General features: G+C 40.5%; 1 protein-coding gene and 1 pseudogene across 3 annotated transcripts in view; one reads left to right on the top strand and one right to left on the bottom strand.

The window, feature by feature from the left end:
* Nucleotides 1–8874, bottom strand: part of MPPE1 (metallophosphoesterase 1) — a 56286-nt gene that overhangs the window by 29342 nt on the left and 18070 nt on the right. For 2 of the 3 annotated variants that reach the window (XM_040479423.1, XM_040479424.1), the window contains exon 2: nucleotides 6682–6766. The exons of the other annotated variant lie outside the window; for it this stretch is intronic. The gene's annotated coding sequence lies outside the window, so the exon portion shown is untranslated. The remainder of the gene's footprint in view (nucleotides 1–6681; nucleotides 6767–8874) is intronic. 3 annotated transcript variants of the gene reach the window in all.
* Nucleotides 8663–8782, top strand: LOC121033253 (uncharacterized; annotated as a pseudogene).

The following is an 8874-nucleotide window of genomic DNA, read 5'->3' on the forward strand; positions in this document are numbered from 1 at the left end:
ATATATATATATATATATATATATATATATATATATATATTCCAAAAGGCAGCCGCAGCCCGCAGCCAGGTTACTGAGGCTTATGTAGCATCCTGAACTAACGAAAGGGGTTGGGGGCTGGGGTTGCAAAGGCAAGGAAGGCCATTCACAGGAAGGCAAGAGGAGATGTTTAGAAAACAATGGTTGACCTATTATATACATAAGTTTCTTAGGTAAAAAGGTAATAACTCTCTCCCTGATACAGGCCCCCCTTTCCAATGTAAGTTTAGGCAACTGAGGAGGCAGTAAAGGGCTTTTCCTGAATCTGATCAGTTTTCATTGCCTTTAGCTCAAAACAACAATCCTTAAGCCGAACAGACATTTTGAGGTGGCAAATTCTGCTCCTCTTCAGGGTTCTGTTTTAGGTTATAAAGGTCAAAAACAACAACAACCTGGTCTATCCATTTTTCCTTCCCTCCAAGTAGTGCATGCAATGTGATCTTCATAAATTACAGAGAACAATGGAGAAGGGGAGTTTTCACATGAGACCCCTGCAACAAGAGGTTAAATGACTGACATGGTTTATAGCACTGCAGTTTACAAATCACCTTCCTACTTCAGGTATCCAATATAATCCTAACTAAATTAGAAACTCCTTGAGGAGAGGGGCTATGTTTCATACCTATTCCTATCTAGAATAGCTTATAACAATATACAACACATAACTAATTCCCAGTAAAAATATAGCAACGCCCCCTTATCCATGGAGGGTAGATTCCAAGACCCCCAGTGGATGCTCAAAATGGCAGATAGTTCTGAATTCTACATATACTGGTTTTTCCTATGCATACATACATACCTATTATAAAGTTTAGTTTATAAATTAGGCACAGTATGAGATTAATAGCAACAACTAATAATAAAATAGAACAATTATAATGTTAAACTATAATAAAAGTTATGTGAATGTGGTCTCTCTCTCTCTCAAAATATCTTATCACACTGTACTCATCTTTCTTCTTATAATGATGTGAGATGATAACATGCCTACGTGATAAGATGAAGTGAGTAACGTAGGCATGTGATGCAGAATTAGGCTACTTTTGACCTTCTGATCATACATCAGAAGGAAGATTATCTGCTTCTAAACCATGGTTGACCACAGGTAACCGAAAGCAAAATTCAGATAAGGGGGGCAACTACCATATATTGGATACATTGAAAACATTAAGATATGTTATTTATTGTCAGAGATTCTAGTTTAGGGAACTTTAATTACTTTTCAGGAAACTTGCTTTTAAGTAGCTTGGTTAGTGCTTTCCCAGGAGGATTATTCTGATTTGTTCTGCCCTGATGTGTTTATTTCAAGTCAGAGTCCAGGGTGCAAATTATTAAGACTAACTCATTAAAATTTCCTTTTTTTTTTTTTTTTAACATGGATCAAGGGCCATTTATCTATTAGGTGCAGTGGACTGAGTAACTAGATAACAAAACCAAAACCCCTGGACAATGCTTGGGACAAAATTAGTTGACAAGGTATCCCCACAGACCCCAAAATGTAAAGGCAGTGAGGATGAATCACAGCATAGCTGCAAGATTTGGTGCTATCAGAGTACGTGTGAGCAGAAACAGGGGAACAATAAAACGTCTAATGGACCTAAAGATAGAGAAACCCTGGGGTGCCTGGGTGGCTCAGCCAGTTAGGTGTCATGATCTCATGGTTCATGGGTTTGAGCCCCGCGTCGGGCTCTGTGCCGACAGTTCAGAGCCTGGAGCCTGCTTCAAATTTTCTCTCTTCCTGTCTCTCTGCCGCTCCCCTGCTCGTTCTCTGTCTCTTTGTTTCCCTCTCAAAAATAAATAAACATTAAAAAAAAAAAAAAAGAGGAAACCTGAAACAGCATTGAGTTTCCCCTATGGAAAGAACATCATCAAAAAATAGGAAGGTCATCCATCCAATAGCAGTAAATGCAAGGAGCCCACGAATAGACCTGAAGGGTTAGAACAATCCTTCCTTCTCCACAGGGATAAAGATAAGACCCTCCATGGGGTGGAAACTCCTAGGATGCAATAAGAATTTTGCAGGACAAGGACAAGAGAAATGTGGAAAAGAGAAAAGACAGAGAAAAGAAGGAAAAGAGAAATTTCAGTAGGCAAGCTTGCATATTTTAACATACTCACAAAAAACAGAAGGCATTGTTAAGTGAACTGGCAAAAGCGCTCCTTTTGGATGCCGAGGAGAAGTAAATTCACATAAGAATGTGCATTAGAAAAGAATCATGGTTGGGGAGCCTGGGTGGTTTAGTCCGTTAAGTGTCGGACTCTTGATTTAGGCTCAGGTCATGATCTCACCGTTTGTGAGTTCGAGCCCTGCATCGGGCTCTGTGCTGACAGTGCGGAGCCTGCTTGGGATTCTCTCCCCTCTCTCTCTGCTCCTACCCCACTTGTCCTCTCTCTCTCAAAATAAATAAACTTAAAAAAATTTTTTTTTAAAGAATCATGGTTGAAAACTATCAAAGTTATCGTCAGAAGAAAATTGAGCAAGAAGTAGAGTAACATCCCTACAGACAACAAAAGCACGCCACAAAGACATGCCCACAAAACACACCCGAGCCAGAGCCTATGATTTCAAAACAAGCTAAAGACATCAAGAGAATGAAGGCAGACTAAATCAGGACTAGGGAAACTCAGAAATGAAGCAACAACTCAGGAAAGAATTGGAAATAAGAGAAGAAAAATGAAGAAACAGAAACCAAAAGGACCGTGAAAGGAAATAAACGATCTTAAAATCAAAAAGAAATGGAGGAAAGGTAAAATGAGCTTCAAAGAATATGACAAATATGGAGGATAGGCAAGAATATCTTACAGATAACAGGAGTCCCTAAAGATGAAAAGTAATAGCAGAGAACAATTCTAAAACCTGTAATTCAAGAAGGTTTTTCTGAAATAAAAAATGCACTTTTCAAAAAATATTTGAAGCATATTGAAAGCACTCCCTATGTACCTGAGAATATTAATTCAGAATGTTCAGCATTAAGACACATTCCAGTAAGATGATGAGATTTTTAAAGAAAAATGCTAAGAAAATATATTTGGGCATCTAGGCAAAAAGTGATTTATGAGGGAAAAATATTGATATTGTAGGAACTAGGGCAGGCCACCCCAAGATGGGCTACTTTGGCACGAAGATTATTGTGAGTCGAAAAAGCAATCAAAACCCAGCAGATACATAAAAAAAAAAAAAAAGCTCTTTACTTCCCCCACAAGTGCCTAAAAAGAATTCGAGGACCTGTTCTGGGAAGGGAGCTATCACCACAGATCACCACATTATACTACCGGGTGTGGTTGACAAGAAGGAGCCTAGCAAGACCTGTTGACCAAAGTCCTCTATGTCCCATGTGTCCGAGTGGCTCAGCAAACATTTGTTTACCAAGCATTTACTCTTTTACATTATTCCTGAGGATTGTATGTCTTCCCCTAAAGTCCCGGACCCCTACCCCCTTGAGGGACACATGCACGCCTCATTCTGAGTGTCTTTGGAATCTCCGTGTTTCTGTGGATTCCCCGTTAAGTACACTGTTACATTTGGTTCTCCCCTGTGGATCTGTCCCATGTCAATTTGATTCTTAGTCCAGCTAGAAAGACCTTGAAGGGGACAGGAGTTCTTGCTCCCTGACAAGATTATCGTCCGACTTTGACAGGAGAAAACAGAGTATACCTACTCTGATTTCATGAGGAAAGAAAATGTGACCAAGGATTTTTATATGCAGCAAAATGGAATTTCAAGTGTTAGAGTCATAGACAACTGTTATCAACATGCAAGAATTCAGAGAATTGAGTTCCCATGATTTCTTCCAGAAAACAAGCTTTGGACAATTGAAGGGACGAGGGAGAGACATTGATGTAAAAGCATTGGTGGTGAACATCGGAGATACAGTTCCTTTTGAACTCAGACCAAGTTCTGGTTAAAAGAGAGAGTATGGTATGTAATAGCTATGCACCCTGACAAAATAGATGTAGAACAACTTTTTTTTTTTTAAATAGAAGAATGGAGAGCACAATGCAAAAACAAATTGCTGTTTTCAGTAAGCATATTGCTAACAAAGGTATTTATGGTGTTACTCTAACACTTTTGCATGTATAACAGGAGATAAGGCAACTTAATAACTGTGGGATATTCTAATATATCAGGCCCTGTGCCCCTGATACCAGGACTCTTGGTGTGGAAGAAAGGAGATACAGACAGGGGTATGCTGAAGCCATGTGCGCTGTTCCAAAATCCACAAGCGGTGACATCACACTGGTAACATCACTTGGAATCAGCCATGCTGGGGGTGCGTACCCCACTGTCGGGGAGGAAGAATATCCTGCCCCCTTCAAGGTCTCTCTAGCTGGACTAAGAATCAAATTGACATGAGACAGGTTAACAGAAGAAAGTCAAACTTAATGTCGTATGCCCTGGGAATCCACACAGACATGGAAATTCCAAATGAGGTATATATGTCATCCTGAACTAAGAAGAAAGCAGTAAGGGTCTGGGACTTCAGAGGGAAGGCATGCAATTCACATACCTTTGCCTCACCATACACGTGGGTCACTCAGATAAAGTTTATCTCTGGTAAGAATTCTTATTCTTGGAAAGAGCCCCAACTGAGATTCTTCTACATAGTTAAGGGAGGGGCAAAAGTTTCTCTTGAGCCCACAGGGTCTCCATCACCTTCAGCCCAAGATAGTCCACAGGCGAAAGGGATACATTTGGGGGAACCTGCCCCCAACCTCTTCGCTATGGAAACTTGTGAAGGAGACCAGAACATGCCACTTTGGCATAATGATTATTTTTACCTTGAAGGCACTGAGAAACAACAAACACGGCAAGAGTCTACACCACCACACCCCATCTGGCTAAAAGCAGGGCATACCTTTCACTTCCATTCGTAATGGAAATTTCCATTTTTAAAGATGTCCCCTTCTCCTGTACTGGAAGACAAGTCACCTGAGACTGCCTAACAAACCTTACTAGTATATACTTCTCCTAGTCATCTTCCCACAATTTACCAAATCCCCAGTTTGCTTTGTCTAGTGTCTACCCCACAATTATCATCCTTTTTTAAAATGACATACAAGCCCCAGGCCTAACTGCTTCTCCGAGTTTTTACTTCCTTTCTGAGAAGGCGCTGTGTGCCTGCAAAATAAACTTTTTTCCTGTTACTCTGTCTCATAGCTTTAATTCACAGGCCCCACTCACAGAACCTCAGAGAATAGAGGAAAAAGATGGTTGTTTTTTGGTTTTTTGGTTTTTGGTTTTTTTGTTTTGTTTTTGTTTTTGTTTTTTCTTTACTCCACTAGAGTTTTGACTATCACAAAGGACAGGTGGGACACCTCAATCATTTTAGAGGTTGTAACTGAGAACTCAGGATGTCTGACAAAGCTGGCGAAAAGTAAAAATTCATACCAAGTCAGCCTCACAGATTTCTGATCAAATGGGGACAGCAAGAGCCCCTCTTTATCTATATTTGGATTAGCAGGAGGGAACACTTGGAAGAACCAGTTCTTTGGGTATTACTCTTGGGTGACTCTTGGTTTTGAGAACTCTTTGGTTATTGATCCTTGCTCTTCTGAGGACAGCCATTGCTTTCCTTATTGTCCATTTTGTGTCAGGCTGTCAGACCTGCATCTGCAAACAGCCAACCTTCAGGTTGGGGAATCCCAAGAACTTGTAGTTGACCACACAGAGATGTGGGCTGCACTCCACTGTTGCTGATATCCTGCTGACTATTGCCAGAGATCAGGAAGCTCACTTAAGTCTTTCTTTCTTTCTTTTTTAATTTTTTAAAATGTTTATTTATTTTTGAGAAAGACAGAGCGTGAGCAGGGGAGGGGCAGAGAGAGAGGGAGACATAGAATCCGAAGCAGTCTCCAGGCTCTGAGCTGTCAGCACGAGCCCGATGTGGGGCTCAAACCCATGAACCCCACGTGAGATCATGACCTGAGCTGAAGTCGGAAACATAACCAACTGAGCCACCCAAGCACCCCAAGTCTTTCTTTCTTCTGGCTGCCTTTGGGAGCAGGTCTAGATCATGGTAGCTGCGTCTTTTGTACCCGCTTTGGAAATCCTCTTGGGTCCCTGGTTAAGCTATAAAAAGGCAAAATTATTGACTTTGGTTTTGAGTCACATTTGTAATAGGTATACCTTTGGAAAGAAACAAAGTGGGAGGGTCGATACTGCCAGGAAAATTCAACGTTTGTCTTCACCAAACCTGATAATAATATATTTGAAAGGATTTTTTTAAGAGTCTGTGGTCAGAAGTTGCCCAATTGGAGGCCAGCATTCAGGGCCCAAGAGGAGCTGTTTTTAAGGCCTCCTCACCTATGAATAACTGGGCTAAAATGGAACTATGTACTCAGAGGAAAAGAAAACAAACTCTAGCCTTTGTGGAATGACTTAAAAACATCCCAAAAGCACATAGCTATAAATCTGGAATTTGGGAATCCTCAGATTTTCATCTTAGTCGGAAATCTTTCTGAAATAAAGAAACAAATTCAAAACGATGTAGTTGGATGAGAGTCACCCCCTTGCTATTATCAGTGAGGTGACCGAATTCTTTGAGGAATTAAAAACAACTGACCCCATCTTACTAATCGAATCTTTACAAAGACGGAAAGTGACACCCTAGAAGTAATTCAAAGCCCAGACATCCTTCTTACCAAGTCCCACATCTCCCTTGTTCATCTGAAGACTCTTGCAGATACTGTGAAAGGTCAGGACATTGGAAATGGAACTGTTCTGCACCTAAGAAAAAAACAAAAGGGGGGAACTTTTTAAGTAACAGTTGCCCCAAACCTCTGATGATAGGAACTGTTGTTTCAAGAAGCCAAGAAACCTCTCTGAAATGGAAACTTCCAAGGAGGTTACTGTTGGTCCCTCAACTGAAGGGCTCCTTACTCTAACTCCCAAAAATGAACTAGATATTTTATCCACTCAGATGAGCTTTTAAAATCCTCAATCTGTTGGTGTTTCCAAAAGAGCTCTTGCCTAAAATTCAGTCCACAGCCTCTATCATTACATATCAGGGCAAATGAAAGTCTTCCCCCCAAATATTGGTAGGCTTCATTGAGCAGGTAGCCTAAACCTGTTCCACCTGCCAGAAACACAGTTTGGATCCAGCCATTTTATATAAACCTGTGGGGTTTGAATGCTATGTTGGCCTGACTCACGGCTAAAATTTTAGGACGCAAGCTTTAAGATTCTTGTGTCTGTCTGCATGTTTGTGTCTATGTATGTACGATGCGTGTGTGTGGCATTTTCTCCCTCCAGAGGGTATTGCCAGAATTAATCTAAAATCCCATATAATCGGGGCGCCTGGGTGGCGCAGTCGGTTAAGCGTCCGACTTCAGCCAGGTCACGATCTCGCGGTCCGTGAGTTCGAGCCCCGCGTCAGGCTCTGGGCTGATGGCTCAGAGCCTGGAGCCTGTTTCCGATTCTGTGTCTCCCTCTCTCTCTGCCCCTCCCCCATTCATGCTCTGTCTCTCTCTGTCCCAAAAATAAATAAACGTTGAAAAAAAAATTAAAAAAAAAATAAAATCCCATATAAGAGATCTATTTTAATTGGCTTAGAAAAACACAAGCAGTTACACCAATTAGATATTGCTAAAACTTTCAGAAAAATTGGAACTAATCCAAGTACCTTTTAAGTTCACGTGAACTGGAATCATCTTTGGAAAATGGGGCTAATTAAATATTACTGGTTTAATGAAAACAGGCATGTCTTCAGAGTCGTCAGCATTTAGGATAATGGAGGCATGTGTTTATATTCTACTTGGGTTTACTACTCAAATAAGCTTAAGTTATTTCTACTAGATATTTAAGATTGTTGAATTCATGAAACAAGGAGGCCATCACACTGAAATGACTCTAATGCTCTTGGCAGCTCACCTAAGCAAACTAAAACCAAGGTCTATAAATAGCTCAAGGTTGTGAATTTGAAACCTAAGGACAACCAAGCACCAACAGCCAACTAGACTTTACGCTGTAAACAATCAGTGATTTTCTGACTTGGTTTCCACACCTTCTCTGAGTCTTTCCCCAGGCTCCTGTCCATAGAGTGCCTTCTAACCCCTTCCAGTTTGATGCTTCCCCATCTGAATAGACTTTTGCTCAAATAAACTCTTTTCTTTTTTTTGTTGAGGTGGAGTCATCACACAACATTACAATAGGTTCAGGTGTACAACATAGTGATTAAACAACTCTATATACATTATGCTATACTCACTGTGAGTGGAGCTGCCATCTTTCACCAGACAACATATTACACTACCATTGGCTATATTCCCTGTGCTGTACCTTTCATTCCCCCATTACTTATTCATTCCATACCTGGAAGCCAGTATCTCCCACACCCCTTCAACCATGCTACCCCTGCTCCACCCCCTTCCCTCTGGCAACCATCAGTTTGTTCTCTGTATTTACGGATCTGTTTCTGGGTTGTTTCTTTGTTTTCTAGATTCCACATATAAGTGAAATCATACGGTATCTGTCTTTCTCTGTCTGACTTCTTTCACTTAGCGTAATATCCCCTGGGTCTATCCATGTCGTTGCAAATGGCAAGATCTCATTCTTTTTTTTTTCACAGCTGAATAATATTCCATCGTAAATATATGCCACATCTACTTTATCCATTCGTCTATAATCGCTTCTTGGCCTTTTGGCTAAGATCAAGTGTAGTATCCATTCGTCTATTGATGGACACAGGTTGCTTCCATATCAAATAAACTCTTAACATTTTTAATATGCCTCACTTCATCTTTTAACAAGATCATAAAATTACAATTTATCCTAAGAATAAAAAATAGAGCAAATTAATTGTCTGATGTATGTCAAACACAGCAATTAAAAAAAAA

This window comes from Herpailurus yagouaroundi, unplaced genomic scaffold (genome assembly GCF_014898765.1).
Source record: "Herpailurus yagouaroundi ecotype Mexico unplaced genomic scaffold, PumYag 142, whole genome shotgun sequence".
Classification (NCBI taxonomy): Eukaryota; Metazoa; Chordata; class Mammalia; order Carnivora; family Felidae; genus Herpailurus; species Herpailurus yagouaroundi.